Source organism: Sphaerodactylus townsendi, linkage group LG11, assembly GCF_021028975.2.
Source record: "Sphaerodactylus townsendi isolate TG3544 linkage group LG11, MPM_Stown_v2.3, whole genome shotgun sequence".
Lineage (NCBI taxonomy): Eukaryota > Metazoa > Chordata > Lepidosauria > Squamata > Sphaerodactylidae > Sphaerodactylus > Sphaerodactylus townsendi.
Window position 1 is genome coordinate 1,890,749 of NC_059435.1, and position 17,171 is coordinate 1,907,919.

At 49.0% G+C, this 17,171-nt stretch overlaps 1 protein-coding gene across 1 annotated transcript in view; it reads right to left on the minus strand.

Moving 5' to 3' along the window:
* LOC125441032 (transmembrane protease serine 11A-like) overlaps positions 1-17,171 on the minus strand; it is a 118,612-nt gene that overhangs the window by 41,474 nt on the left and 59,967 nt on the right. The window contains exon 3 of the mRNA XM_048511294.1: positions 16,903-17,054. The gene's annotated coding sequence lies outside the window, so the exon portion shown is untranslated. The remainder of the gene's footprint in view (positions 1-16,902; positions 17,055-17,171) is intronic.

Here is a 17,171-nt window from a genome sequence, read left to right on the forward strand (position 1 = left end):
AAAGGTGCTGGTGGGCACAGAATCCATGCGCCACTTTCTGAGTAGCACTCCTTGAAGATTCCTTGCAAGCATCCCTTTGTAGCCGAAGCAGGGAGAGACAACAGAGACTCTGGCTCATGGGGCAGTTACAAACCCTCAAACGAGGCGACAGACTTCCTAAAGCTACCCCCATTTTGATTTCATTTGATTTCAACTAGCACTGCAGCCATCTGTTTAGCTGGCAAAGCAGAGAATCAGGGGAGCTCAGGCCTTCCCCCAAAATGGAGTGCCAAATTGGCCACTGTCCCGGGTTACGCCTGCTTGTACAACTATAAAACATGGGGACAGTTCATCCATGACCCTGTTTTGATGACTGGCACCTAAATTTGGGAAGCAGCTCTTCTGAGGAGTTCAGCGCTTGAGGCAATCATGGGAATTCTGTCTGTAGTGCTTGATCGGTGATCGTTCATTTGTAGATGGGAGGCATCATTTTAAGCAAGTCGGAAGTGTCTCCTTTCCTCCCAGCATGGAATCGTGGTCGGGGTACAGTGAGTTGCAAGGACTGCAGCCTGACCTGCCTGCCGTGTTGTTAGACAGTGTGGCTTCTTGGGATGAAAGTGAGCTTCTGATTGCCTGATTGAACTTTAATAGAAGCATCATAACTTCCCACACTGGCCTGTCAAAGGATTAGTTTGCTTCCAAAAGATTATTAGGCTACCTGGAGACATGAAGCTGTCTACATTGAGCAACTGTGAATAATCCCTTGTCTACACTGTTTTTCTTCCGAGGGATCACGCTCAATGGCCTGCCAGAAATATCTTCTGGAAAAGTGTTTTTCACAGTTCAACAAAGGAACGAAAAAGCACAAAGGGATCTCTGTGCGGGCTGAGATTCTGACAGGAGCTAAAGACAAGTATTTTGCATGTTGTCATGTCAGACGAGGGCAAAGTTCATTTTGTTCACATAGGCCTTTACCACACAAGTTATTTAAAACACTACATTTTTCTTTTAATTCTGCAGTTTTTTCCTCTCTTTGGTTTCAGAATGATCTCCCCTTCGTTTTTCCTCCATTGATTTCCCTTAGCACTTTTTCGTGATTTTTGTTCAATCTGTTTCTGAGCCTGCTTCCCTTGAGCATGTGATCATGTTGAAACTGTCTTTTATTTCTGTGCCCCAGCAACCCCCTGGCCTTTCTCCGCCACCCCCAGGCAGTCACCCAAGCTCCCCTTCACTCATTTGGTCCCCTCCCTTATCCCGTTATCAAAAAACTTTTAATTTTCTCTCTCTATTGCATTAGTGATGTAACATGAGGGGACAGGCACAAGCCGGGTTGACTGTATCATTTTTGTCAGTTTCATCCCATTTGAGCGATGTCACATTAAGGCTAAGATACACCGTGACCACTTTTAGGAGCGAGTAAAATTGAGAAGGAAAGTTGCTTTTGAAGGAGGAAACTGATATGGGACTGCTGCACAATTGTTAGTGCAGCAGGCGCTTGAAAATGTGACATCACTTGTTCAAGATGAAACTGAGAAAGCTGATACAATTGACATGGCTTGTACGTGTGCATCACAAATGTGACAGACAAAAACGGAGGAGGAGGGGGAGGAGGCAATGGCTGAAGGGGTAGGTTGTTCTTCTGAGTTACAGATGACATCCCACCACCATTAGGAATAATATGTCTTCAACAGTAACATGTGGAATAAATGCAACTGAAAAGAAAAGGGGGAAAATGACAATGGGGGGAAATGGAGGTATGCAGAATGAATTGTTTCATGAAAAACATTTCCAAAACATGAGGTCTGACTACATGGAAAGTCTGTGGTAAGCTGTGCATGTGGAAAAGGCCATAGTTTCAAATTCCATATTCAAATTTGCAAGGCATTTTATAGCTTGCAAATTTGCAATCCATTGCTCATGACTTTACAATGCACATCCTGTGACTCTGCAATGCAAATTTCTCTTTATGCCCAAATAAGCTGTCTTATTTATGTGGCTTGGCATTCTGCGCCGCAATAAGCACAGTTGCCTGCCTTCATATTAGCTACACTGACTACCTGGAGCCAGAGTTCCTGAGAAAGATGAAATGTTTGTTAAAACAAATTTGCAGACTTAAACACTGATCCTTGCATCACCTGCATGGCTGATATATTTTTCTTTCAATGACTGGCCCCAGTCAACAGGGATTGTTACGGTTGAGTACCAGCATGTGAAGCATCAAACCTTGAACAAATTGGGGGTCATTCTTACATTCCTCGTTATAGTCCTGTAGAGACACATAGCGTAAAGGGATGATGAGTCTTCCATGGTAAATTCTGCACAGAAAATGTATAACGGGTTGCAGTCGTCATAAAGGAACTTGTTTTCCTTTATCCCATTCATATTGGAGCCCATGGAAACAATCCGGGTTGCTTTCGCACCTTTGCACGGAGATGCTTCTCTCTTTTTTATTTCCTGCAATATAGAAATGAACCCCAGATGCCATGCTGATCATCCCACAATCTGATGGGCTTCACATGCATAGCTGCACATGTGCAAAATGCAAAAGAAAAAGGGGGCTCCCTGCAATAGCAGAGCAGCGGCAGGTGGATTCTCCCTGACTGTGGACGATGTGGTGGAAGGGAGGGTAATAAAGCATCCCCTCCCTGGTCATTGATGCAGGAGTAGCTCCAAAGTTTAGCTCACTCAGGAGTAGCTCACTGGTTTAGCAATTTTTGAAAATATCAGGTTGAGGGAAATAAAACAGGACAGACTCGTTTTGAGGACACGACCTGTGCGAAGTCCCCTCCCGCCCCGTCAGACTCGTTTTGAGGACACGACCTGTGCGAAGTCCCCTCCCCCCTGTTATGTGTTAATTTATACCCAGGACGAAGCCTCTCATGTTGCTTTGGTCAGGGAGGTCTTGTCGCGACTTCTTGCTAACTCCTTATATGTGAAGCTTTCCAAGTGTGAATTCCACAAATGTCAGCTGGATTTTTTGGGTTATCGTATTTCTGCTGCTGGATTACAAATGGACCCTGCCAAGGTAGCCGATGTGCTAGCCTGGCAGGCCCCCCGCTCTCGTAAACAGCTCCAGTCCTTTCTTGGCTTTGCTAATTTCTACCGTGACTTTATTCCGGATTTTTCCTCCCTGGCTCTGCCCCTCACTGACCTCTTGCGTATGAAAACGCAGGGTTCGGCTGCAGCCCGCCCTGGAGCCAGTTTGCCCTGGGACTCTTCCTGCCAGGCAGCCTTTGACAACCTGAAGGCTGCGTTCACCTCTGAGCCTGTCCTGGCTCACCCTGACCCGTCTCAGCCCTTTGTGTTGCATGTGGATGCCTCTGATAAGGCTCTCGGTGCTGTCCTTCTCCAGAAGGACTCCGCTGGTCGCCTCCACCCCTGCGCCTATCTTTCCCGCAAATTTTCTGGGGCTGAGCTAAATTGGACTGTGGGAGATAAAGAAACCTGTGCAATTAAAGCTGCCCTGTCTGTTTGGAGGCATTTCTTGGAGGGAGCTGAACAGCCTTTTGAAGTTTGGACTGACCATAAAAATCTGGCTGCTTTATGCACCCCCGGTCGTCTGACAGCTAAGCAGCTGCAGTGGGCTGACTTCTTTGCTAGATTCAGATTCACTGTTCATTTCTTTCCGGGCAAGACCAATCGTTTGGCGGATGCTCTCTCTAGGTTGCCAGAGGAGGGGGTGTCCTCACCTTCGTCTGCTCTTCCCCGTACGATCCTCTCCCCCTCCCATTTGGGCCTAGTGGTTACCCGCTCTCGCATGCTGGCTCAGGGCACGCCTGGACTCGCTCCACCTGACCACCTCCTCTCTGGTTTCTTGGAGGCTGGCAAATCTCCGGTTGCAAAGGAGGAGGGGGGTGATGGGCTGATCTTACAGAATGGTCTCTGGTGTCGTGGATCTCTGCTGTTTGTCCCACCCCCACTGCGTTCTCAAATTCTCCACCAGGGACATGATGTCAAATCTGCAGGCCATTTCGGCTTTGTGAAAACTCTGCACTTGTTAAGAAGGCAGTTTTGGTGGAGAACCATGCGTAAGGATATTGAGGATTACATCAAAGGATGCCCTGTGTGTGCCATGGCTAAGACAATCCCTGCAAAGGCTCAGGGTCTGTTACAGGACATTGCTTTACCTAGTGCCCCCTGGCAAGTGATTTCCATGGATTTCATCACTGACCTGCCTCTGAGTCATGGCAAAACGGTGATTTGGACTGTGGTAGATTTATTCTCAAAGCAAGCCCACTTTATTCCATGTGCTTCTATTCCCACTGCCCAGAAATTGGCTGAACTGTTCATGTTGCATATCTATCGTTTACATTCGTTTCCGAAGAAGTTAATTTCAGATCGCGGGAGCATGTTTGTGTCTCGTTTCTCGAGGGCCTTGCTCAAATTGTTGGGGGTGGAGCAGGGGGTCTCATCTGCCTTTCATCCACAGACCGATGGCGAGACCGAGAGATCCCAACAGACGTTGGAACAATATCTTCGTTGTTATGCCAATTATCAGCAGGATAATTGGGTTGACCTGTTGCCCTATGCTGAATACGCCTATAATAACTCTGTTCATAGCAGTACGGGCAAGACTCCATTTGAGGTGGACAGTCAGCACCTCCCTTGCCCCATTTGCTGCTGTCAGATGCTTCACCCGCACCTGAACTTCAGGATTGGATTCAGTCTGTGGCTCAGCAATGGCCAGAGATCCTTCGTGCCCTTACAAAGGCTAGGGAGGCCTACAAGCGTCAAGCAAATAAGCGCAGGCGTGATTTCCCGTTGGTGGTGGGTGACATGGTCTATTTGTCCACTAAGAGTTTGCGTAGCCTGCACCAACCCTCCAAGCTGAGTGCAAAATATGTGGGCCCCTTTTGAATTGTCAGGGTCATTAACAAGGTAACCGCTGAACTGGACTTGCCTAAAGCTCTGAGTAAAATTCACCCTGTGTTTCATTGCAGCCTGCTGAAGAAAACCAATTCCCCGGATGTCTGGCATCCAGAGATGAAAGTGCCTCCTCCAATTCTGATTGATGGTTCCAAGCATTATGAACTGTCTGATTGTAAAGGTTTCTATGGTGTTGACTCTCAGCACAGCCGCATGGCCTTGACTGAATTCCAGATTTCGGGCGATGGGCCAGAAACGGCAGCAATCACTCTGGCAGAGGCCTTATCTCACAGACAGAGATGAGGAAGCCGTTCCCATGAGAATGGACTGGGGAGAACGAGAGGGGGGATGGGGCGGAGAAGGTTATAACCTGTGGTTCTGGCGGGAGACCTCAGTCCTGTCACGTCGTGTACGTGAGCTTTCTAAGATGTCTGAATAAACGGTCTTTCAACCCAAAAAGCCTTTTATTTCTGCTCTATGGAATTCCTTACATTGTGACAGGACTCCGACTCATCTTTCCCCTAAATATCAGTGGACCTCTGGTGTGCCAGCATGCAGAGGTTGAATATTCCTGAAACTGTGGAAGGCACGGTAGCCCCCATAGAGGGTTCCGAGCCTTCCCTTCTTGACTTGGAGGAACCAGCGGGAGAACGGGTCTCGCTGGTAACTCTCTCCCGTCCTAGATTCGACACGAGTCTTCCATTACTCCGTTGGGATGAAGGACGCGGAAACGATCATGCGGATCTGCATGAGTCATTTGGGGCGCTGTCTATGGATCGAGCGCCTGTGGACCGGATCTCTACCCGTTTTCGTGTGGATTACAAACCTCAAATGCAACCTGTCTCAGAGGAGATGGGTCTGACCACTTTTCATGCAGCAACCCAGGAATCAATTGAACGATTCCTTGACTCGTATTTTGATGATCCTCCCAAGAATCCACAGTGGCAAAGCACTGGGGCCCGTCCCAAGACCGCAGCTGATACCGGGACTTTGTCGGGTTCAAGGATTGGGAGGGGTGCCCGTACTGGTTCCCAAGCAGATCCTCCAGATCCTGGACTAAGGGGAGCTGATGCACGTGAGGCGCCCCGTGGAGCCGTCGGAGGACTGGAAGTGTTACTCTCCGATGAGGAGGAATCTGAAGAAAGTCTGTCTCCCCATCCGGATTTATTCCCCGTCCCGTCCAAAGAAAGTTGGGACGAGGAAGTGGCTCGACTGCGGGACGCCCAAGAAGCATGGGTTCGTGAACGCCAGCTATGGGAGGAGGAACGGGAACAGCTGCAGAAGGAACGTGAAAACCTGCAAAAAGACCGTGAACAACAGCGCAAGGACATCCAACTTGAACTGGACCGAGCCAAAGACGCGTTGCAACGGCAGTACATGCAGGATCTATCGATCCATGATAAGGTTCTTGAACACTCTAAATTGGATCTGGAACGTCAACGTGAATGCGTTAAGGCCATCCGTACGCAAAGTGAACTGACTGCAGCCATTCAACGAGACAAACTAGCCAAACTGGAACGTGAGAAAGCAGCCTTGCATGCGCATCAAGATGCCCTGACTCGCAAAGAGAAAGAACTAGCTACCTTGGAACAGGAGCTAAAGAAGCAGCGGGACAGGATGCCCCGAGTCGGTGCCTACACCGTCACCCCAGCACCCAACAACGCTGGCCCCACTGTAGGAGCGACGCTTCTAGGTCCTGCTACCTGCGCATCTGCCACCTCCCAAGGGCCCACTCTCCAAAGAGGGCCGGCGGCGCCAGGCCCCGTCCCTCCGCCTCCACCAATTCCGGCTCTACCTGCGCCGCCGCCTCAACCAGCACAACCTGTGCCACCGCCTGTGCAACCGCAGCCCCAGCGGGCTCCAAGGGCCGTGGAGAGAGGGTACTACAGGCCCCCGATCCCTGCTCGTTTCGATGGGACCGCTTCTAAACTTCCCTACTTCATCCTGCAACTCGATGCACATATGGAGGAGTATGATGACTTATATCGATCTGAACGTGAAAAAATACGGGACATCGGTTCTGTTCTGGATGGAGTGGCTGCTGACTGGTTTGTGACTCTTTTTGAGCTGCAAGCGGATGATACTCGCACTGTGGCGGCATTCCTTCAAGCCTTAAGAGCCCGCTTCCAAGATCCAGAGGCTGAAAAGGAAGCCATCCGTACCATAAAATCCATCCAGCAGGGCAACCGTTCTTTTGCCGAATTTGCTCGTGAGTTCCGTGCGGCGGCTGCTCGACTTCCTCCTGAGTGGCCTGAACGCATGAAATGTGAATACTTCTCTGATGCCATCAACACCAAACTTCGGGAAACGGTGTTTCTCATCCGCATTCCGCGCACTGTTGCTGAATGGATCGACTTGGGATCGCAGGTAGCAGCTCGTTTGGATTACGCTCGCTCCGGGGGACGTCCACGCCCGAGGCCCGCCGCCGCGACCACGACCACCGCTGCAACTCGCAAGCCCAGCCCAGCAGGTTCCTCCGAAACTACCTCCGAGCGCCGTCGACGTTTGGGGTTGTGCCTCTATTGCGGGGGTCCAGGCCATCTGGCTGCCGAATGTCCGAAGAAACAGAAGCCCACCGCTCCGACCCCACGCACCCCCTCTGCCAAGCCACCACGCAGATCTGGTCCCCCTCCAACGGGCTCGTCTAAAGCGGTTACCGAAGGGGATCCAGAGGAGGGGGAAGTGGCGGTTTGCCTTTCCTCAGCACCCATGGATATGGATCCGACTCCAGATGCGGTGAGTGAAGGCAGTGCCCCCATTACTGTTCAAGCGATCCTGGCCAACCCCGCTAAGCATACGCGTATTCTAGCCTCAGCCCTCGTAGATTCTGGCTGCTCCCATTGTTTAATGCGGCCTCAAGTGGCTGAAGAGCTCGGTTTAGACCGAGTTCCCCTAGCGAAGCCCATACCGTTCACACAAATGGACGGCAGCCCACTCGGAGCCGAGGGCCCGGCTCAATTCAAAACGCAACCTGTTCTTCTTCGTTGCGCTGACCATTGGGAGAAAATTAGTTTCATACTTGCTCCAGTGGCCAAACATTCTATTGTCCTGGGCATGCCATGGTTATTACTACATGAGCCAAATATTATTTGGAAAGAACGGATCCTAGAATTCACTGATCCCCCCTGTGGAGAGCATATGAATTGGGGGGAAAAATCACCTTCTAATGACATACACCCCTCCGTTTCTTCAGCTGTGCACACCCCAGTGACTTACGATTCCACAGGCATCCCACCAGCTTACCGGGACTTAGCCAGAGTATTTCAAGAGCAAGAATGTGACCAATTGCCCCCCCATAGAGACACTGATTGCAAAATCATATTACAACCCGGGGCTCAATTACCCAAGGGTAGGATCTATCGTATGAGCCCCACCGAAGAGAAGGAACTCCGTGCCTTCTTAGATAAAAATCTGGCTCGCGGATTCATACGACGGGCTACTAAACACACACACGCCGCTCCTGTCCTATTTGTAAAGAAAAAGGACGGATCTTTAAGACTTTGTACTGATTACCGAGGATTGAATGCTGTCTCCATGTCCAATAAATATCCTTTGCCCTTAATCAAGGACCTTTTAGATGCATTGGGCAAGGGACGGATTTTTACTAAGCTGGATTTGAGAGAAGCATATTACAGAGTCAGAATTGCAGAGGGCTACGAACATTTGACTGCTTTTAATACTAAATTCGGACAGTATGAATACTTAATAATGCCATTCGGGTTAGCTGGGGCACCCGGCGCTTTCATGGCCCTCATAAATGAAGTTTTACATGATTTATTATATAAAGGAGTAGTCGTATATTTGGACGACGTGTTAATTTACTCACAAAATGTGGAGGAGCATGAGGCTTTGGTTCGGGAAGTACTACAACGCTTGCTCGACAATTCCCTCTTCGCAAAACTGTCTAAATGCTGCTTTCATCAATCTTCCATAGACTATTTGGGCTACAGGATCTCACCCGAGGGTTTAAAAATGGATCCTGCAAAAATTGAAGCAGTCATCCAATGGCCGGCCCCTACCAACCGAAAAGAGCTCCAATCTTTCCTAGGGTTCGCTAATTTCTATCATGATTTTATACCCCGTTTTGCTGAGCTAACCCTTCCGCTCAAAGACCTCTTACGCACTAAGGGTAAAGACTCACAGGCTGCCAAACCCGGAGCTCCCCTCCCTTGGTCTCCGGAATGTCAAGCAGCCTTCCAGCTCTTGAAATCAGCTTTCACTACCGAACCTATCTTAAAACACCCCGACCCAGATCTTCCGTTTGTGGTTCATGTGGATGCTTTGGACAAAGCGCTTGGCGCAGCCCTGTTGCAGAGAAATAAAGATGGCAGGCTTGTTCCGTGTGCTTATTTATCAAAAAAATTCTCCGGCTCTGAGCTCAACTGGACCGTTGGGGATAAAGAAACTGCTGCCATCAAGGTCGCGCTTTCCACTTGGCGCCATTGGCTTGAGGGGGCTAAACACCCCTTCCAGGTTTGGTCAGATCACAAGAACTTGGCCGCCCTCTCCACCCCCCTCAAAATGTCTGCAAAACAACTGCGTTGGGCCGATTTCTTTTCCCGTTTTTCTTTCACTGTTCATTTTTTCCCCGGAAAAACCAATAAACTGGCTGATGCGCTCTCGCGCCTTCCCGGGGAGGGGGGTGGGGCTGCTTTACGAGACATCCCGCGCACTGTCCTCTCCCCCGCCCAACTGGGACTGGCTGTCACCCGATCTCAGATGTCCGCTCCTCCTCCTCCGCCCGTTCCCAGCCTGGTCTCCCCCTTTCTCCGGGAACTCGAGGAGGCGGGTCTCCGCGAGCCGCCGGCGGGGGAAGGCGATCCCCAGCTACGCTTAGTCAATGGTGTTTGGAAGAGGGGGGACTGTTGGTACGTGCCTCCCCCCTTCGTAAGCAGGTTCTCGAAGCCTGTCATGATGCCCGCTCGGCTGGACATTTTGGCTTTCTTAAGACCCTACATTTAGCCCGCCGTCAGTTCTGGTGGCGCGCCATGCGCAAAGACATTGAGGCTTACATCAAGGAGTGCTCTGTTTGTGCGGAAGCCAAATCCATTCCGGGAAAGCCCCATGGACTGTTAAAACCTCTCCCGGTGGCCTCCCGCCCCTGGGAAGTCATCTCCATGGACTTTATCACGGATTTACCAGAGAGCCAGGGAAACACAGTTTTGTGGGTGGTGGTAGACCTGTTCTCCAAACAAGCCCATTTCGTCCCCTGCACATCCATTCCCTCCGCTCCTAAGTTGGCGCGACTGTTCATTCAACATATATATCGTCTACACTCCTCCCCCTCCAAGGTGGTGTCAGACCGCGGGCCACAATTCATTTCAAAATTTTGGAAAGCTTTTCTGGGCTTGTTGGGGGCCACCCCGGCGGGTGCCGCCCCCTACCACGTTCAAAGTGACGGTGAGTCGGAGAGAACGAACAGAACTCTCGAGCAGTATTTACGTTGTTACACCAACTATCACCAAGACAACTGGTGCGAGTTAATTCCCTTTGCAGAATATGCTTACAACAATGCCGTTCATAGCAGCACGCAAAAAAACCCCTTCGAAATTGTGTCTGGCCGCTCCTTTCCACCATTACCCCAATTACCTGCGGAGGCACTGCATCCTCCAGAATTCCAGCAGTGGATTTCGTCTCTGGCTGAGGGGTGGAAAACGGTTCAAACCGCCTTGCAGCAGGCTAAAGATTCCCAAAAGTTCCAGGCGGATAAACATCGTTCTAATTTTCCTTTACGTGTTGGTGCTTGGGTCTATTTGTCTACCAAGAATCTCAGAGACGTTCATAAGTTCTCAAAACTGGGCAAAAAATTCGTGGGACCTTTTAAAATTACTAAGGTGATTAATGATGTGACTGCTCGATTAGAACTGCCTAATTCTTTAAGTAATATCCATCCTGTCTTCCATTCCAGCTTACTCAAAGAGGCTCCCGCTTCCGATGCCTGGCACGACCCTCCGGAGATACCCCCGCCAACTATAATTGATGGCCACAAGCATTATGAAATTGACGCCATCCTGGACTCTCGTTTTAATCGCAATCGCTTGCAATATTTAGTTTCTTGGGTGGGGTATTCCTCTGGTTTTAACCAATGGGTATATTCAGAAAATATTGACGCCCCCTCCCTTATTTCTGCTTTCCATCGTGCCTTCCCGCACAAACCAGGGGGGGAGAAGTTTTTCTTAGGGGAAGCAGAGTGTAAAGGTTTCTATGGTGTTGACTCTCAGCACAGCCGCATGGCCTTGACTGAATTCCAGATTTCGGGCGATGGGCCAGAAACGGCAGCAATCACTCTGGCAGAGGCCTTATCTCACAGACAGAGATGAGGAAGCCGTTCCCATGAGAATGGACTGGGGAGAACGAGAGGGGGGATGGGGCGGAGAAGGTTATAACCTGTGGTTCTGGCGGGAGACCTCAGTCCTGTCACGTCGTGTACGTGAGCTTTCTAAGATGTCTGAATAAACGGTCTTTCAACCCAAAAAGCCTTTTATTTCTGCTCTATGGAATTCCTTACACTGATATTCTTGACTCTCGCATCTATCGAAACCGCCTGCAGTATTTGGTCTCCTGGAAAGGTTGTTTGCCTGGGCAGAATCAATGGATCTTTGTTACCAATGTAAAAGCCCCTGGTCTTATAAAAAAGTTTCATCAACGTTACCCAAACAAGCCGGGGGGAAAGCCCTAAAGGTGGCAGTATGTCAGGAGGCCTAAAATCAAGGGATAGCTTTTGCTGCTTTACGTTCCACTGTGGGGAGGGGGTTAAGGGGTTAATGCTGATTCTAACTGTCTTTTCTAGCTGCTCTGAGAAGTCTACAAATCGCAGGTGTCTTCAAGGTCACGGACTGCGCTCTCCCTTCGCTATCTCCATGCATTCCCTGGACAGCTCTCGTTCCCAGGGGAGGGGTGGGCTAGCCCGATTTCTTTTAAGTGCTGTGAAAATTGAAGTTCGTCATTCTCAGCTTTACTGTTTGTAGATCCATCTTAAAATAAAACTGCTGTTTTTACTACACGAGTTTGTCTTTTACTGGAAGTTCTGACACACACACCCCCCCCCCACGATCTGTGTAGTGTCCTGCACCCATTATATATTGCCCTGTGCGGAATCCACCCACCAGGCCCGTCACAGGGCTGTCGCCAGTGGCAGTGGCTGCACCTCATCCCCACGCCCGGATCTGGCCCAGCCACTCTCAACAACGTGGACTCAGAACTGAGCGGCGGAGCCAGATGGAGTCCTCCAAGAAGGCCTTCCCATAGGATGGGCGCTATCCTGAGCGGAGTTATTCCCTCCTAAGTCCACTGAAGTCAGTGGCAGATCGCCAGATAAGGATGGCCCTGAACGTAACTTGGCACCCTGCTAAGTGTAGCGTAGACCCTAGAGAAAGTTGTACTGATGCTTTACGACAAAACTGTCACAAGTTTGTCAGCATCCGAGATTTCAGACTATATTTCATTAAAATGTTGCACTCACTATATGTTGCACTCACAAATTAAAATGTTGCACTCACAAATCACTATAATTTGCCATTCTGCCCCTCCTGCCTTTGGAATCTGACCAGTGGACAAATGGAACCCTTTGCTTCAGTCAAATGTTATCTTCCAAACTGGTTGCCCCGTCAACAAATTATACTCTGAAGTCCAGCTGATGGTTCAATGTTTCTTTCCCACCTCTCCTCCAATGATGTGACGCCCCATCATCAACAAAAGATCAAATCTAAAATATTAGAAGTTGAGCAAATGCTTTGCAGCCTACTGAATAACCTTTTTTCTTCAGTGAATTCCTAGGAAATGATGGGGGCTCAAACCCGCAGCTGTGGCTGAGGACAAGAGAGCAGGAGCGGCTGCTGGTGAAGTCCCCAGAGGCATCTACCTGCCACTGTTGAAAGGTCACATGCTGGACCTAGAGTGCTTCTGAAAATCACCAAATGCCCCAAAATGTAATTGGTCAAAATCCACCATTAAGTTCTGCTGGGCAGGCCTCACTGAAATGCGTGGGATCCACTGACTGACACACATTCATGAAGCTAAAACAGACCCTTGGCCCATCCACACCAGAAAAGCCTACTTAGAATGGCGGCAGCAGCTCTTGTGTCAGGGCAATGCTCTCTAGGTGACTGAGATACATCCATGCATTATTTCATTAATCAGATGTTCAAGGGGGTGTATTTGGATGATGTGCTGATATATACTGAAATGATGGACAATCATGTGAAACTGGTACGAGAAGTGTTAACCAGACTAATGGCAAACCAGCTAGATGTTAAACAATCGAAATGTAAATTTCACCAGGATAAATTAGACTTCGCTGGGTTCGGCATATCCCATGAGTGGTTAGAGATGGACCTAATAAAGTCCAGGATTTAGTGGGATGGGAGGCTTCACGGACACTGAAGCAACTTCAATCCTTCCTGGAATTTGCTAATCTCTATACAAACTTTATCTCAGAATTCGCAGAGATAGCACTCCCCCTGACAAATTTATTGTGGACCAAGGGGAAAGAGCCCCAGAGTAGTAAGCCGGGGGTGGGGGGGGAGGTGCTGCATTGGAATATGGCTTGTCAGGTAGCCTTTGAAAAATTGAAGAAAGTCTTCACATCTGAACCCATTCTCCGACATACTGACCCCGAAAAGCCTTTTATAGTACATGTGGATACCTCGGATATGGCAATGGGAGCCGTCCTCCTCCATGGGGGGGGGGGGGAGGATGGGAAATTATACCCTTGCACATATCCGTCCAAAAAATTGGATGGTGGGGAACAAAGAAACAGGAGCAATAAAAAAGGCTCTGGCTACCTGGAGGCATTGGTGGGAGGGGCTAAACATTCACTTGAGGTCTGGATGGATCACAAAAACGCTGCAGCTTTGAAAGCTCCTAGCGAGTTAAATGCAAAACAGCTACGGTGGGCTGACATTTTCCTGGGGAGAAAGAACTTTCTTGCTGATGCCCTCTCCCCGTTACTCCAGATTCAGTGGTGGGATTCAGCAGGTTCACCCAACTTTGGCAGAACCAGTTGTTTAAAAGGTGCCTGTAAACAACCAGTAGTTAAATTATTTGAATCCCACCACTGCCCAGATTCCATGTCACAAAGAAACTACCCACCCCACCATCTTCATGCCGACCCAGCTGGGCTTGGATGTGACAACCCTCACTCAAACATGAGGAGAAAGGGGGACGGGAACCCCACCCAAACAGTACCCACTCCAAAAAGACATGGAGGACAAGTTCTGGGCCGTGTGTCAAGAAATCCTGAAATTAAGGAGCTGGGGGATGATTTGAAGGAGGAGGGGAGGTTATGGTGGTGGGAGGGGAGGTTGTATGTCCCCTCCGCACTGCACACAAAAGTGTTGAAGGGGTGCCATGATGTAAAATTGGCTGGGCACTTTGGGTTTGTGCATTTGGTCAGGAGGCAATTTTGGTGGTGCACACTACGGAAAGATGTAGAGGCACATGTAAAATGGTGTTCAGTGTGCCATGGCCAAAACAGTAGCCAGGGCTACTTCAGCCATTACTGGAGCCAGGAGCTCCCGGGAAAGTAATCTAAGTATGAACTTTATCACCGACCTGCCCGCTAGTAAGGGAAATACAGTTGTGTGGGTGGTGGTGGATCTATTCTCAAAGCAAGTGCACTTTGTGCCCTGTGCAGGAATATCCTCGGCCCAGAAATTGGCTCAGATGTTTATGGGGCAGATCTACTGGTTGCATTCAATGCCGGATAAGATAATCTCAGATTGAGGAAGCCAATTCATATTGAGATTTTGGAGACAATTCCTGAAATTGATGGGAGTGGAACAAAGACTATGGTCCGCCTACCCTGCCCTTACAGATGACCAGACAGAGAGATTAAATGTGGTGTTAGAGCAATACCTAAGGTATAATGTCAACTACTATCAGAATAATTTGGTTGATCTGCTACTGTTCACTGAATTTACATACAATAGTGCAGTACACCACAGTATGGGTAAAAGCCCCTTTCAAGTGGTGTATGGACAAGAGAGAAAACCTTTTCCATTGCTCAGAGAGCCAACGGAGGGACCTGTGAACTTACAAGTATGGATTACAAACTTACATAACTCTTGGAAGTCTCACTAAAGAAAACTAATGAGGACTACAAAAAACATGCAGATAAAAAAATGGGTGCTTGTATCCTTCAAGGTGAGGGATTTTGCATTTCTCTCCACATGCAACCTTAGGGGGCTGCAGGGGAGCCGGAAACTTGGGCATAAGTTCATGGGACTTTTTAAAGTGTTAAGAGTCATTAACCCTGGAGCAATCGAATTGGAATTGCCTAAAAACTCACATGATATACACCCTGTATTCCATTGCAGCTTGCTGAAAAAGGCACCCCTGGCAGATCTCTGGCATCCAAGATTAGCTGTGCCCCCTCGCAAGTGGACTGGAAAAGATATGAATCTCGAAGTGGATTCTATTGGGATTCATGGGATTATAGGGGCCAGCTCCAATACCTAGTGTCTTGGACCCATTACCCAGCTGGTTTCAGCAAATGGGTCAATGCCAAAAAAGTTCAGGCCTCTCAGTTAACAAAAGCATTCCACAGACAATGCCCCCATCGACCTGGGAGGCAGGCCTTAAGGGGGGTGGAATGTCAGGAGGATGCTATCTAGGTGATTGAGATACATTCCCGGAATTGTGCAACTGCTTAAAATAACAAATTGCTGCTGTTGGAAAGATATATGTAACCAGCCTGCTACCGTATAGGTATCCACTGCCACCTGTGCATTATTTCCTTGATCTTTACTTTATGGCTTCACATGCTTTGTAGACAACTAGGCTTCCCCTGGTACTCCTATCCCATGGGAACTGTGTTATAACCGTTATCTTGTAGGGCAGGAAGCCAGGTGGCTCTCTCTTGCTATCTGCTGCCAACCTTGGGGAGCCTTAGCTCCAAAGACTGATTTTCACAAACTCTCAGGAAAATGGGGAGGGGGTTCCTATGGGGGATAAAGGGGACTGTGAATGCTGGCTTCGTCAGAACTGTCTTTGCCAAGTGTGGTGCTTTGATGCCTATTCAACAAACACTACTGGTCAATACTTCAGAGTCTGTTGGTTTAAGGTTGCGAGACCTAAATTCTTGGCCCTTCAAGATCAGTGTTGTCTGCTCAGACTGGCAGGGGCTCGCCAAGGTCTCTGGCTCTTTCGCATCACCTACTGCCTGGTTCTTTTTTAACTGGAGATGGTGGAGATGAATGTGGCACTTTCCGAATGCCAGGCAGATGCTCTGCTACTACACCACAACCTTTCCTCCACAAGAGCTGGTGCTGGAGAACCTCCTGGTGGATCGTGCCCATTCTAGCCAGCGCGCCACATTTCTTGTGAAGGAGCTCATAGATCAGCCTCCAAAAATGGACAATTGGTTACAAGATTGTGACATTTCCAAAATAACACTCGCAAAAGGTTCTCTGACTTTTTGAACATTCCATGTTAAACAATTTCTCTCATAACAAGACCTAGAAAGTGGTTTTTGAAGAAAAGGAAGGCATGATTTTCCGGGATAAACCTCCTCTCCACTATCATGCATCAGGTACAATCATAAATTAGGAAAATAAAGGGGACTGCCTTGTCCTCCAATTGATTTCTTATGCCTTAAATCACAAATGTCCGTCACGTTACTGTTCATGTCTTCAAATGACACAGTGCAATCGGCAGCCTTCCGCCCGTGGCCGTTCTCAGGGAGCCTGCTGGAGTCCTTCCCCTTCCCACCCATGTGGTTTCCACCCCACATCATTTCATGACCTGTTCTGACTATCAGTGACACGGGCGAAATCATCTTGCCTTCTATGCAGGCACAAAAGAAGCCCCTGCAAGACAAGGAAATGAAACTCCACCAACACAGCCACTGCGCAGCTGCAAACCTTTTTGACAGCTACTCAAGGTGGATGGTCAGTGGGCAAAGAGATCAAATATTTAGTTCACAGGTGATCGTGGCTGCTGAACATGGTGCATTTGCCAACTGAACAGGTTCCCTTTGAAGTCTAGGGTATCTCTTACATCTCTCTCACCCACTCCCCTTTACTTACATACTGATTACAACAGAAGCCAGGCACTTACCTCCACCGTAGCCTGGAAGGGTAGAGTTCCTCTTCAGTCGGATGGACCCTCAGCTGAGGGAGCTGCTGTTTGGCCGCAGGGTGGTGTCCAGCTCAGCCCTGGTTAGGCAGAGAGCTCTGCAGCAAGGCTCTGGTGCACTTGCCGGGGGCCTGCTGGAGAGAATGACATCAGGGACAGCCTTCCTCCCCGAAATTCCTTCCCAAAATTTCCTCTTCTACTCAGCTATGAAGAGAACAGGATCATGTCTTCTTGTCTCCCTAAATGGTAGT